Source organism: Carettochelys insculpta, chromosome 5 (assembly GCF_033958435.1).
Source record: "Carettochelys insculpta isolate YL-2023 chromosome 5, ASM3395843v1, whole genome shotgun sequence".
NCBI classification, from domain to species: domain Eukaryota; kingdom Metazoa; phylum Chordata; order Testudines; family Carettochelyidae; genus Carettochelys; species Carettochelys insculpta.
The window spans coordinates 117,848,588-117,862,641 of record NC_134141.1 but is presented as its reverse complement, the minus strand read 5'-3'; the positions used below and the strand labels follow the sequence as shown (position 1 = coordinate 117,862,641).

At 46.5% G+C, this 14,054-nt stretch overlaps 1 long non-coding RNA gene across 1 annotated transcript; it reads left to right on the top strand.

Moving 5' to 3' along the window:
- The first annotated feature begins 693 nt into the window (after positions 1-693).
- LOC142013256 (uncharacterized) lies at positions 694-13,756 on the top strand. The gene is made up of 4 exons (XR_012645592.1): positions 694-743; positions 920-972; positions 12,259-12,326; positions 13,526-13,756. It is a non-coding gene; the product is annotated as an uncharacterized LOC142013256 (long non-coding RNA).
- Positions 13,757-14,054: the final 298 nt, after the last annotated feature.

Here is a 14,054-nt window from a genome sequence, read left to right as displayed (position 1 = left end):
CATCTCATTCAGGAGCTTTTGTCCACATGGACACCTCTAATAGATGTCTCAGTCTGGGGGGTTTTACTGCCTGGCAGTTAATCTGTGGTGGTTTTTGTCTGACAGTATTGCTAATAAGAAAATGGGACTTCTTTCTCTGGAAAGTGTGGATTTTTGCAAAGAAAACACTTTTTTTAGCCCAGAACGAACCTGTTCCCATTCAGAAGTGTGCTGTAGCGCTTTAAGATGGTTGTAGTTCAGAACCCTTAAGGTCCTGTTCTCCCATATGGGCCAGGCTTCCCAGTCAGGCACCCTTCATGTTGCAGTCATAAGGTATGTCTACACAACAGCCTTATTCTGAAATAGCTATTCCAGAATAGCTATTATGGAATAATGCTGCTACACACAAAAATGCATTTTGTAATAGCATTTAGCTATTTCGAACTAGATTATCTGCACACATAATGCCTATTCTAAAATAGCACTTTTTCCCTGTATTAACATAGTACCTTATTTCACAATAGGCACTATTTCTTGTGCAATGAGGTTTACCTATTTCAAAATAAGCCAAGCGCTATTTCAAACTCATTTCAAAATAGCAGTTGAAACGCATAGATGCTAGGATATTTATTTCAAAATAACCCCTAATGAGGCTAGCTGGCTATATCATGTGATTCCCTGGCCATGCTCCAGCATCTGACTGGGTGGGTAACTCAGCCTACAGAGGACAAAGGAGATATGAGGAAACAGAAAACACCCAGGAGGTACTGAAGCAGGATATCTGAATCAAAATATTTTGGCTTTGGGGTACGGGATTTTTGAATGAAAAATCAAAACACAGAAAGTGGACACGAAAACTTAATCTTGTGTGGAAAAAATATGGTGAGAACTTCTGAACAGCACTAATTGATATTATATTTCATCTATGTTGGATTTTCAGAAAACAATATCCACTGAAGCTACCTGATACTGACCTCCTGCCACGTGACAGAGGTATGAACCTTTTAAAACCTTCAACTATGTCCTGACACCAAGACAAAAAAAATAAAATACGGGTCTGTTTCTTTCTTTCCAGTACTCCCGTGCGCCATACCTTTATTACAATGATTACAACTGCTGTCTGGAATGGACCTTAGGGAGTATCTATCTGGCTAATTTTGTCATTTATAATCCAGTCCTACTTGTGGCTTGCACCAGCTGCATTTATTTAAGATTTCCTTGTCTAAATCCCTAAATAAAAACCCATGGCAGAGTCAAAAGAGTAGGTTTTGCGCTATAAAAATGATCCCTGGTGAGGTTATAATTCATATTTTTAAACTGAAACTATTGTCTAGGTTATAAATTTTAGACTGTGTAATTCCGAGCAGGGTTCTACAATTATAGCCACTATTGTTCATGTGGGTTTCCTTCTTACCTGTGAATGTCATGTTTTCCTGGAGAAATTAAAACAGAACAAACAAAGCGGTGACATAGAAGCATATTCACACAAAGCTTTGTAGAGTTAAATAATACATAAAAGCAGACGGAAGAGAAATTAAAAGTGCAAAGATCAGCTTATAGTTCAGGCATCTGACAGGAATTTGAGCTCTGTGTTCCATTCAAGTCACTGCCATAGACTTCCTGTACAAAATTAAGCAAGCCACTTGGCTTTGAGTCTGGGAATGTGTTTCACTTTTAACCATCGGTTTAATTTCTAATGGCTTAAATGGGGTTTTGGTACGTGCTTATAGGCTTCCTTATTCAGGAAAGCATTTATATTCTAGGAAGGGCTACAGTTCCCCATCTGTAGAATCATAAAACACTAGAACTGGAAAGGACCTCGAGGGCTCAGTGAATCCAGTCCCCTCCCCTCACATCAGGGACAGGCATCATCCGTGACAGATATTTATCTAACTTGCTCTTAAGTACCTCCAATCATGGTGATTCCACAACCTCCCTTGCCCTAGAACCTAGTATGAGAAAGACAATAATACTTCCTTTCACCCATTCTTCATCTGGTCTGTTTAGATGATGAAGTCTTCAGTGCATTTGCACAGCAACCAAGAAACTGCACTCCCAATCTGGGTTGCCACTGTCATATAAATAATACAGAAGGGTGATTACATCAGATGAGATTTGAAAATGGCGAGGGAGCTGACGAGAGGTGGACAAAGTTTCATGCTGCTGGAGATAGGGTGAACACTGTTACAGTTGCAGTAGGTTTTTTTGAAGGGAAGGTGATGGCCATGCTCCTAGATGTGATAGAGGAGTAGAAGGAAGAGAGGCAGGCTGGGTGTCTGTGGGCATTGTGAACCCATAAAAGGAGTCTGGCAGCAAGGCAGGGCATTTTGATCTGGATTCTAAAATGAAGCAGGTGGCAGCAGTGCTGTGAAGAAGGAACTGGCAGTACAGGTTAAGACTCCCAACCCCGTCATTCTCTCAGCTGGCAACACTCTTGGTCCAGCAGGACCAGAGAGTCCCAGGGCTGGGAGGATGGGCCAGCTAGACCAGCAGCAGGAGCCCAGGGCAGGGCAGCCAGAGCTGTTCTGGCAGCAAGCAGGGAGACCAGTAGCAGTCAGGGAGCCCGGGCTGGTAGCAGCAGCAGGGAGATGTGGCCGGGGTGGTAAACTGGGAGCACAGGCTGGGGAGCGGCAGCTCATTGCTGGGGCTGAGCAGGACGCTACAGCCTGGGGAAGCCACAAGCCAGGGCTGCATGGAAAGCATCCCTGGGGCCAAGCAGGAAGCTGCACCCCAGGGAAGCAGTGGCTGCGGGGTGGGTAGGCAGGGACCAGAAGCAGACAGCTGGACAGCCTGCCAGGGGGCGGGGGAAGACAGGGAAGGAAAGCAGCAGGGAGGGGAACCCTTGAGCAGTGGCTGGGGCCAGCAGGGGGCAGATTTGACCTCCCCCAGTCCAGCAAAATTTCTGTTCTGGGACTGCTCAGTCCTGAGGGTGCCAGACCAGGGAGGCTGAACCCGTAGTTGCTGTTCAGAGAGGGGTGGAACCCTGGGAAGAATTTGATTGGCCACAAAGTGCAAGCAGCGACATATCTGGGCAATGAAACAGAGGTGGAGCTAGGCAGAGATGTAGAGGTGTGTGGCTTATTCCTTTTTAACTGAAGGGGACTGCACAGAGGGGGAAAAGGTACACAGCTTCACTGACTCGAATATCCCATCCCATAAGAATCAAAACTGGCAAGATTTGGTGCCTGATTTTGCTGCTGTCAAGGTCACATGAAAGACACCAACCCAGGCTGCTAGGATCTTCTAAATTTAAAACAGACACCCCTCCCACCCCAACCCTTACCACATGGCAGGCAGCAGAAGCTATTTATCGACTTTGAACAGATAGAGCTACTTAATCCTCCTCTGATTAGAGGCTAGAGAAGTTAAGCTAATTCTGCTTCTGCAGGCGCTGCTGTCTTTGATGGAGGCAGCCCATTTTCAGGAAAGGCCTGCTGTTGCTCTGGCAAAACAAATAGTTTTGTCCTTTGAGCTAAGAAAAATTTACTATTGATTTTGGCTTACGCAAGATAAGTGGTTTCTTTTTGATTCTGATCATGTTTACAGAGCTATTATTTTGGATGTTGGCATCTGATATCGCTGTGGCAGAGTCAGAGCTGCAGTATGTTGTCTCACAGAACTTTTCTGAGACATTTCCATGATCTCTAAATTTTTGGTTCCAGAGCCAGGAAAAGTAGGCTGAGTGTATGAAATTGTATCTCTCCTGGCAAGCAGTTTAATAGGCCTGACAGCCTGTAGATATTGATTGTTTTGGGAGAAAGGTCAGGAGCCTGGCTGTTTTTCTACTTACAACCAAAGGTTTGGTTTATCATGAAAGACCGCACAGCTATCATCTAAATTCCTCTTTAAAACCAACAGCCGCACAGGGCTGGGAGGCTTTTGCAAAGAGTTCCAGTTGTTTTTTAAAGCAGCTTGTACACGGAAATGTACAGAGACACTGCAAATGCCAGAGGGCTGCTGATTGGAAGCCTAGTTTAATGGGTAGATTTAGCAATACAAGTTGAACCTCTCTAATCCGGCATCTTTGGGACGTGACCAGTGCTGAATTTGTTGAACCATGTGAGGTCAAAACAAAAAAGCAGTCCAGTAGCACTTTAAAGACCAACAAAATAATTTATTAGGTGATGAGCTTTTGTGGGACAGACCCACTAGTTCAGACCATAGCCACACCAGAACAGACTCAATATTTAAGGCACAGAGAACCAAAAATAGTAATCAAGGTCGACAAATCAGAAAAATATCATCAAGGTGAGCAAATCAGAGAGTAGAGGGGCAGAAGTCGGGGGGGAGTCAGAATTAGATTAAGTCAAGTATGCAAAAGAGCCCCTATAATGACCTAAAAAATCCCCATGCTGGTTCAAACCCCGTGTTAATGTGTCGAATTTGAATATAAAGGAGAGTTCAGCAGCCCCTCTTTCCAAAGTGTTGTGAAAATTCCTCTTCAGTAAGACACAAACTTTCAGGTCATTAACAGAATGGCCCACTCCATTAAAGTGGTGGCTGACCAGTTTGTGGATCAGGAGTGTTTTTATGTCTGTTTTATGCCCATTAATTTTTTGTCTAAGAGAGTTTGAAGTCTGTCCATTACACAAAGCATCTGGACATTGTTGGCACATGATGGCACATATAATGTTAGTTGAGGAACATGAGAATGTGCCCGTGATTCTGTGAATAACCTGGTTAGGTCCAGTGATGGTATCTCCAGAATAGATATGTGGACAAAGTTGGCAACGGGCTTTGTTGCCAGGAAAAGTTCCAGGACTGGTGTTCCTGCGGTATAGGCTGTGATAGTAACTAAGAATCCTCATAAGGCTGGGAGGTTGTCTGCAGGAGAGAACAGGCCTGTCACCTTGGGCCTGTGGCTATACTTACCTCCACGCTTCTAGCTTCCATCCTGCGCACAAAACTAGATCAATTGAATAGTAACAGAGAGGAAGCCGTGCTAGTCTATACACTATCAAAACAAAAAGCAGTCAAGTAGCACTTTAAAGACTAGCAAAATAGTTTATTTTGCTAGTCTTTAAAGTGCTACTTGACTGCTTTTTGTTTTAACTAGATCAATTGTTAACAGTCAACCCCTTCGGTACAATCGCATTTGCTCTGATCCTACAGACAGAGACCAAAACCAACAAGATCTTTATCAAATATTCATAAACCTGTATTACCCACCAGGAGAAATAAAAAAACAAATTGGCAGGGCCAGATGAATACCCAGAGGCCAGCTACTCCAAGATAGTCCCCAAAAAGCCAAGAACAGAACACCTCTGGTCATTACCTACAGCCCACAACTCAAACCACGAAAACTCACCACCTAATAAATTATTTGTAGTCTTTAAAATGCTACTGAACTGCTTTTTTATTTTGATACTATAGAGACTAGCATGGGTTTCTCTCTGTTACTATTCAACATGGAACATCGGTGCTGTCTAGAAGCATTACCAACGCTTCCATTGCTTGCTGGGCTCTTAGAAGATATTTAGGGATAAATTACAGCTAAATAACAGCACAGAACACTCAGAGCCAGAACTGGTGGCAGCAAACAAATGTTATCAGATTATGGGAAACTCGGCCACATCCTGTTAATGAAATAAGTGGACATCCTGTTAACGAAATCATGCTGGAGCACGGATGTTGCCAGACCAGAGTGTGCCGGACTAGAGAGGTTCAACCTGTAGTGGACACCTAAGCTGAAATTTAAACGGAAGAGGTAGGAAAGTAATGTAGGAGACACTCAGAATTTCTAGAAGTGAAGAAGCTCTTCACCTAATAAATCACTTTATTAGTTTTTAAAGTGTTGCAAGACTGCTTGTTTGTTTTTTATTATATTGCTTTTGAAACCTCAGTTTTCTAAGGACCAGTCCTGCCAATAGTTATTTACATGAGTAGGCTTATTAAAGTTAGTGGTGCAGTTTGCATAACTGTAGACTAATCAAGTGAGTAATGGTTTGTAGGCTCAGCCTATTGGACAATATAGAAGGAAGCGGAGGACAGATGTATGAATCCATACCTCTAGGTTCTATCCCTAACTCTACCCCAAGTTTCTTGTGTGACCTTGGGCAAATCACTTAACCTCTCCGACTTCAGCATTCTGGTTCTGTAGAAGTAAAATAAAGATATTAATAAGTCCCTTTAAACAGTAATACTTTGAACTTACATTAAAACAAGTTGGAAAACTGATATTTTTCCAACTAAAGCAATTTGAACAAATTTCTTTTCGTTTGAATTTTTTGAACAAAATATTTATTTCACTGTCAGAAATTTCCAATTAATTTTAAAAAAAGCCCTCAGTACCAACATTTCATAATGAAAGAACAAAACTTAGTTTAATTTTGACTTAAAATATAAGTTGGGATTTTGTGTTTAAAAAATTTAACCAACATTTTAAGTTGAAAAGAAACAAACCTTTTCATTTCATTTTGAAATGCTGATTTGTAACCAAATTTCCTTTTAAAAATTTCCCATGGGAAAATTGATTTTTTTTCTCATTTCATATTAGAATTGACATTTTCCTACCAAAATGAAGTTTTTAAGAAACTGTGTTTGTTTTTGTTTACTCTCCCCAAAATTCAACCAGTTCTAGCTGTGATAAACAGAAACATTTAGGCTGCGTCTACACTACAGTTCTGTTTCGAAAGAATGTCTTTTGAAAGAGAACATCAAAAGATGGTCTTTTGAAACAGAGCATCCACACACACCAGCGGGGACTGAAGGTTCTGTCCGTTCTCTCAAAAGGCCTCCAGCACAATTTCAGAAGAGAGCGTCCACACATGCCAGGACACTCTTTCGAAAGAGCAGAGGCAGAAAGCACCACGGGCAGGGTCGCATGGCTGATGAGCCCTTCCGGGGCCACCACCCACTGTCCCCTTAAAGACCCCACCCCCGTACCTCAGCCTGCACACTCTGAGGGCCAGCAACCCTGTCCTCAGACAGCACGTGTGAGAGAGAGAGCGGAGGTGGCATCCCATGCCCCCATGGACCCCCAGCAGCATCCCCCCACCATTGCAGCCATGGCCAGTGCCCTGGCTGCAGTCCTGGCCGCCGTGCTGCATTGGGTCCAGGTGGCCACCACACTAGCCACCCTCCTGGATGCCATCCTCTGGGTGCCATGTCCCCAGCCATTCCCCCAGGTCATCCGCCGCCTGTGGAACTTCCCCACAAGCAGCAACTGGTGGGACCAGCTGGTGCTGGAGGACTGGGGTGGTGACTGGTGGCTGCAGAACCTCAGGATGACCAAGGGGACATTCCTGGAGCTGTGCCACTGGCTCGCCCCACTTCTCCGGCACTGAGACATACACCTGAGGCCGTTGCTCCCCCTGCACAAAAGGGTAGCCATCACCCTATGGAAGCTAGCCACCCCAAACAGTTACCTATCTGTCAGCCACCAGTTCGGGGTGGGCACAGCCACCATCAGGGCCATCCTCATCGAGGTAAGCCATGCCCAGCTCACACCTAGACTGCATGTGGCGGGTGAGGGGGCAGCATAGCAATGAGCACCATTGGGAGAAGGGCGGACACCCCGTGGACAGGGGCAGGGATGGGCACAAGCACAGGTGGGCAAGCTGCACCCCACCCCACACTCACAAGCACACCACACTATGCCCTGCAGGTCATCTGGGCAATCAACAAGGTGCTCCTGAGGCAGCTGGTTCATGTCAGGGACCTGGACGATGCCATCTGGGGATTCCAGGAGCTGGGCTTCCTCAACTGCTTCAGGGCCCTGGGTGGCACCCACATTGCCATCCAAGCCCCAGAGCACAGCCACGGGGCCTAAGTGAATCGCAAGGGCTACCATTCGGTGGTCCTGCAGGCCCTGGTCAATGCCAACGGCTGGTTCCAGGACATCTACGTGGGCTGGTCCAGCCGTGCCCATGATGTGAGGTTCTTCAGGAACTCAGGGCTGGGATGTTGTATGGCCGAGGGGACCTTCATCCGCTGGTGGGAGCTCCCCACTGGGGACATAATGTCGCCAGGCATTGTGGCAGATGCAACCTACCCTCTGCAGACCTGGCTGATGCGGCCATACACCGGGCACACCCAGCCGAGCCAGGACCTTTTCAACAAGTGGCTGAACCACGCCGGGAACAATGTGGAGCGGGCGTTCGGCCGCCTCAAGGGGCGTTTTAGATGCCTCTACACCAGGCTGGAGGTGGGCATCCCCTAAGTCTTGGCGGTGGTCAGGGCCTGCTGCACCCTCCATAACCTGGTGGAGGCGAAACACAAGCCCTATATGCAGGGGTGGGCTGCTGAGGCGGGGCACGGGTATGAACAGCCCCCTGCCGCCCTGTGCCAGCAAGTCCAGCAGGACAGGGTGCGTTTCAGGTTGGCCCTGCACCAGGCCTTTCAGCTGGGGCCACGGTAACCCCCCACCCTGCACAATCCCCCCACCTGCATCTTGCACACATACGCACACCCACCAACACACATGCATGGGGGACACGGGGTAAACCATTAAAAATAAACCATTTACTCTAAAACAACTGTGCCCTTCATTAACTGGGGGGCTATATACATGTGTGGGGGGAAGTGAAAGGGGAGAACTATTTACAAGGGCGGGGAGGTGAACAGGGAGAATTATGCACATGGGAGGGGGAAGGAACAAGGGGCCAGGGTCGGGGGGGGGGCTTCACCTCTCCAGGGGGTCGATGGCCAGGAGCCCCATCGCCTGCCCCTTCCTCCACATGTCTGGGAGCCCCGCCAGGGCTGGGCCATGGCCGGTGGCAAAGGGAGGTAGAGGCACAGCTCAAGTGCGGTCCCTGCACCTGTGCTGGGCTCAGCATGGGGGGAAGGGGAGACTGGAGTCTCAGCCTCCAGCTGGCCAGCCCTGACCAGCAGGGTGTGGGCCAGGCGGATGAGGCTGGCCAAGGGGAGGTGGGGAGGGAGCAGGGCCTTGAGGTCGGCCTCTTCAGGGTGGGGGCTGTTGTGGGGGAGTCAGGGGGCTGTGGGATGAGGGCGGGGGGGGAACCACTGGGAGGGAGAGGAGAGGATGCATGGGTGAGGGAGGCGTGGGGGATGGTGCAGGGGTGACGGCGGCCGTGGGTGCGGGAATGACCCGCGATGGAGCGGTGACAGGGGCCAGGTGGTCGACCACAGCCTGGGCGAGGGCATCCAGGTTGGATGCCACCTGGTCCCATTCCTGCTGCTTCATGGCAAACCACTCATGCACAATGCCCATCAGCTCCCTGAGGGTGGCTGTGTGGGCCAAGTCCCCTGCGTCCTCTTCCCCAGCCTGGTGGCACTGGTGGAGGGACTGGCAATGGCCCCATGCTGGTCCCGTCCGAGGCCTGGGCCACTCCCTCTCGCTGTTTGTGGTGGGGGTCCCCGAACCCATCACGGGGCTGGTCTGGCTGCCAGCTGCTGGATCTGTGGAGACAGAAGGGGAAAGGAATGGGCCATTAGTCCCAGGGAGGGCCCAAGGAAGCGGTTGAGTTCCCGGTAGTAGGGACAGCTGGCTGCCCCTGACTGCCCAGACATGCCCTGAGCCCAATAGTACACCTGCCGGACCTCCTTGACCTTGGACCTCACCTGGTCCAGGATCCGAGTGGGGTCACCCCAGCTAGTGAGGCCATGGCCTGGCGCTCGAACACCGCGGCATTCCGGCACCGGACCCCTGTCTGCTACAGGATCTCCTCATCTTCCTACAGGGCAAGGAGGTCCTGCAGCTCGTCCTCAGTCCAGGAGGGGGCCGGACACTTGGGGGGCTGGCTCCCCTCCTGGGAGGACTCCCCCTGGTCCCTGGATGGCTCCTGGGGTGGACGGCAGTCCTGGCTGCTGGCCATGGTGCCGGAGGGCTGTGGCTTCCCCCGGTGTGTCATGGCTGGGAGCAGTTGGAGCGCCAGTGTGGGCTCCCTGCTACCTGCACACTCTCAGCTTCCTGCCTGAGGGCTTCTGGGAGCCTGCATGCTGAAAGGCAGCTGGACGGTGCATCCATAGAGCTCCGCTTGTGCTGTGAACGGCTCTGTCGCCTGCCAGCTGATCGCGGCCATGGAAGACCCGCTCTTTCGAAAGAGCAGGCCGCGGAGGCTTCCACACTTGCTCTCTTTTGAAATTTTCTTTCAAAAGAGGGAGCTTTTCCCATCCCGGGAGCAGAGGACCGACTTCGAAAGAGTGGGGGAGTTCTTTCGAAGTTAATTTCGAAAGAGCGCCATGTCAGTGTAGACGCTCCATGGCTTCTTTCAAAAGAATTCGGTCTTCCAATCCTAATTTCGAATGTACTTGCTAATGTAGACACACCCTTCGAGAAAAGAAGGAGCAGAAAATCAGTGAACACATAGCGCAAATAGTAGCCCAAAATTCTCAAATCAGAAAGGAAAGAAGGTTTAAACACATAAAAATTCCATATATTTTTTCAAGTGAAAGAGGCAGTTCAGATCCCTGGCCATAGAACTTCTATTACTAATCAGTGTTATAGCTGGTGTTTAGAAAATATGTATTCATATATTTTTCCTGTGTTTGATTGGAATATTTCTGTGTGCCCTCTTAGTGCTTTACTTTGATCTCTTTGGAAGAGTGCAGTCTGCCACTTGAGTCCTCTTGAGCTGCCAGCTTGTCTTCTTGGAGTCAGGAGGTCCAAGGAACTCCAAGATTGGATGGCTGTTGCATTTGGGATTTTCCCAATAAATCGCAGACCGTGGCATCCTTGTTGCAGAGATCAGCATTTAGCTTGGCAGCTGGCATTTTGTCCTCTGTTTCCCTTCCCTGCTGGGCCTGGCCTACAGCTGCCTCTTTCTATGGTCCTTCCCTCACGGGGACAGCAGCAGTATTTTTATTGAAGAACATATTTTGCAGTGTTCTAGAGAAACAGTCAGGAAAGAGGACAAGACACCAGAGCTAGAGGCTAGTTTGTCGTTTCTTCCTTTCAGATCACAAAGCCATACCAGAGGGTTGATACCTTTAGAACATGATATCTGTATTTAGCAAGATCAGATTCTGCAACCCATATACAATGAGTACTTCTTACACCAGTTGCGTAATCCCACTGCACTGAGTCAGACAATGTTTGTGAGTATGTGCTATTCACCGTTGATAAGGATTGTAGATTTTGGTCCTTGGAAATATTATTATGGAGCTATCTGGACAAAACAATTTCTTTGGAAAATGTCAATAAGAAAAGGAAACATTTCAAAGGAAATGGTTACTTTTGATTAAACCTGCATTGGGAAGGTTTCTTGGACCCAAACTGGAATTTCTTGTCCAAACTGTGTTGGGAGGGGAAAGAAAGAGAGACTATAGTCAGTTACTATGGTAGGCCACATCTACACTTAGAAAGGGGCATGCAAATGCAGCCAATCAAGATGTAAGCAAGGTGTTGATTTGCATATTGAGTGCCTCATTTGCACAATGACAGCCACTCACTGTTCCATGGGTGCTGTTTTTGAAAGCCAAATCAGCCATATAGGTGGAGTTCCTTCAAAAGGAAACCCTCTTTTACAAAGCACCCTTCTTCCCGAAAAAAATTAGGAAAAAGGGTGCTTTCAAAAGGAGAGTGGGCTTCCTTTCAAAAGAACCACCTCTATATGGCTGTTTTGGCTTTCAAAAACTGCACTTCCAGAATGGTGAGAGGTCAGCATTATGCAAATGAGGTGCTGGATATGCAAAACAGTGCCTCATTTGCATTTTTGATTGGCCATATTTGCATGCCCCTTTCGAAAGTGGGGGGAGTGTAGAAGTAGCTGTACCAAGGGCAATTTAAATACCTAAGATAAAGAAATTTAGCTAAGACATATTATAGACAAATTCTTGATTTGGGTCCTATCTTGCTGCCCTTGTCATGTGTAATCCCATTGTAGTTTACTCATTTGAGTAAGGAATGTTCCTGTGAGTGAGGATTGGAGAATTAGGTTCCTAAATAGTATATTCCCTTTGCTACAACTTTGCAGGGGGCTGAGAATGTTGCCCCATCTTAACATAGGAGGAAATTGGCTAAGAGCTGGGGGCCAGACAAAAGTTCCCACAAGACGCTGAGCAGTTTCGAAAATCATATTTATTCAGGTGCCAGAATGTGGCTTTAGATGTCCACATGTAAACCCTAATTTCTAGAAACCATTTCTGAAAAGATCCCAGCCTCTATGTGTTCTATTATTAGTGAATAAGGTTTCAACAAGTTTGCTACATTGGGTGTAGGTGTTGCCTAAAGGTCAGAGGAGTGATCTGGCCTGTAGAACAGTCAGGTACACATCCTTGCTGTGAATCAAACAGAGCAGAGTTTCCTGTTATGTAGGAGGTCAGACTAGCAAATCACAACGGCCTCTTCTGGCTTTATAATCTATTATTCTGATCTAGGAACCTTCAACGAGAATGATCTCTCCTGAATTCCACACTGAAAACAAAAGGCCAGGCAGCTGAGAAAGGTTTGTAGTGGTTGAAATTGCATCAGTTCTGAGTTTTCCTTTCCTACAGCTGCCGAGCTAGTGAAATCCAAGATTCACTGTATATGTTGAAACCCTGCTGTCCCAGCAGTAATTTTAGCAGAATCAGCCAGAATTCTCAAGGGGATCGCACTGTAGCAGCACTACTCAAACTGCCTCCAGCATGGGGAATGGATTAAAAGCCACAATCTGACTCATGTGGTCAGATTCCTCAGAGCATTTAGGGCCCAGCTTTTTTTTTTTTTTTTTCTGGGGCTGTTCTCAGTGGGCATGGCTGAGTGTAGAGGAAGACTCTTGTGAATGTGGTCACTTCACTTAGAAATCAGAATGGGAGCCATTCTGAAAATGTGGCCTGTAATTTTTAAACTCCAGGAAGTTGGGCCAGGAGTGAGGCTGAGGGACATACAGATAGTTAAGGAGGTTTGTTACTGTGTCCAGAGGCAGATGAACATGAGAGCAGGAGGGACAGTCTGTTCAATTATAGATTTTAAAATTATTTTTATACTATGGGTTTTTAAAACAGTTACAGTGCCCAGAGCACTGCCTAGAGGCTCATGGCCATTTGGGGGATTTCAGTGGTGATTTTGCTAACCTTCTGCAGAGACATGAATTCCACCACAAAGCATTCAGGATTTGTCTGTAAAATGGGATGGGGGGGAGCCCATAGGTGTGCAAAATTTACCTCTAAAACTTACATTTAGCATAAAAATATAGATCTAAATTCACTCTTGGTGCTGTAGGTATATCTCCACTGAAAACAATTAAGAAGTGCCTGTGAATATCAGCAGGATATTTGACCTTTGATTTTACATTCTGATAGGTCTTAAATAATCTGTAAGCCAGGTAAGAGTGGCATTAATGATGACAAAAGAATATGCAGAGTCTAACTGTGCAACCAAATTCAATATGGAAGATTGCCATACACAGGAGAGAAAACAATATGTACACAATGTATTAACATCTCTAACTTACAAAAGTGACTAGCATCCATGGAACAAGTATGCAAGCATTCTAAACATCAAGCCAATGGATCAATTTGCAAAAGTTCCATTTCTTTGTCACTTTCTTGACCTGTAAGGTAGGGCCTAATTCCAATTACTTCAGTTATAAAGTCCATAATTCTTGTAAATTCTGCAGTGTGCAACACATTATCATTTTACAATGTTCTCCCTGATTTGCAGCACAAAACATGCCTGCCTTATGGGAATTTGTTGGAAAGCATTTGGGGCTGCTGGAAGCGATCACAAAGTGCAATTACTGTCTGTACGTAGCCACATCTGGGAACCAGTCCTTTGCAGATTTTAAAATAACCTAATGAAGAATGGAACCTTGTACTTGAAGAGATGGCAAGGGTGAAGGGGTCTCGACGCCAAATTTGTTAACGAGCTAGAATAAAAAGAACACACTGTGCAGAAATAAAAAAATAATTAATGGAAAATTAATTATTGTCAGAATTGTTTGTGATCCTTCTGAGCAGATGGCAAAATATCATTCATGAGCAAGGGTGATATAAAGTTCCCCATTACAAGAAATACATAGCAGTGTATGTTTAACATGGGTATTGGTGCAATTGGGTCCATTCAGTGATGTTATCTTTAACATGTAGACACACAAATTAGTGATTAGAAAGATACACAGGTTGGTGTGAAACTTGTTTCGAGATGTACTGAAAAACTGGAGAAGCAATACTGGAAAACTACAATAAATCAC